The sequence below is a fragment of the Propithecus coquereli genome, unplaced genomic scaffold (assembly GCF_000956105.1).
Source record: "Propithecus coquereli isolate 6110/MARCELLA unplaced genomic scaffold, Pcoq_1.0 Scaffold43, whole genome shotgun sequence".
Lineage (NCBI taxonomy): Eukaryota > Metazoa > Chordata > Mammalia > Primates > Indriidae > Propithecus > Propithecus coquereli.
The window spans coordinates 6047177-6047894 of NW_012150063.1; positions in this window are offsets into that span (position 1 = coordinate 6047177).

A 718-nucleotide genomic window follows, 5' to 3' on the forward strand; every position below is an offset into this window, starting at 1 on the left:
TACATGACCTGGGTTGAGTTAATTCACCTTAATTTCTTCATTTGCAAAATTGGCATAATAATATCATTTACTTAACAGAGTTTTTATAGGAACTATATAAGTTGGTTTAACTCACAGATTGGCATATTATAAGCTTTCAATAAAAGTTACTATCATTACATTATTCATTTTTTAGAGGTTTATTTTTTTTGTTTATTTTTGTTTTTTGGTTTTGTTAGTTTTGTTTTGTTTTTGCTTTTTTGAGACAAGGTGTTGCTCTGTCACCCAGGCTAGAGTGCAATGGCATGATCACAACTCACTGCAACCTCAAACTCCTGGATGCAAGTGATCCTCCAGCCTCAGCCTCCTGAGTAGCTGGGACTAAAATTGTGTACTACCATGCCCTAATTCTTTTTTTTTTTTGTAAAGACCAGATCTTGCTCTGTTGCCCAGGCTGGTCTGAAAACTTCTGGCCTCAAGCCATCCTCCTGTCTCTACTTTTCCACTTTCCAAAATGCTGGAATTATAGGCATGAGCTACCATGCCCGGCCCTGTTATTCTCTTGATTGATTATCACAGATATATTTCTTAGTTCTCGATTTGAACTATTCTTTTATGATCTAATCCCTATAATAGCAATTCTAAAGACAGAATAGTTTGTATTGCCCTTACTCTACTTTCATCTGATATACTTCCTATTCTTTACTTGTATAGCACTAGCTTAAATCAATAACTACCT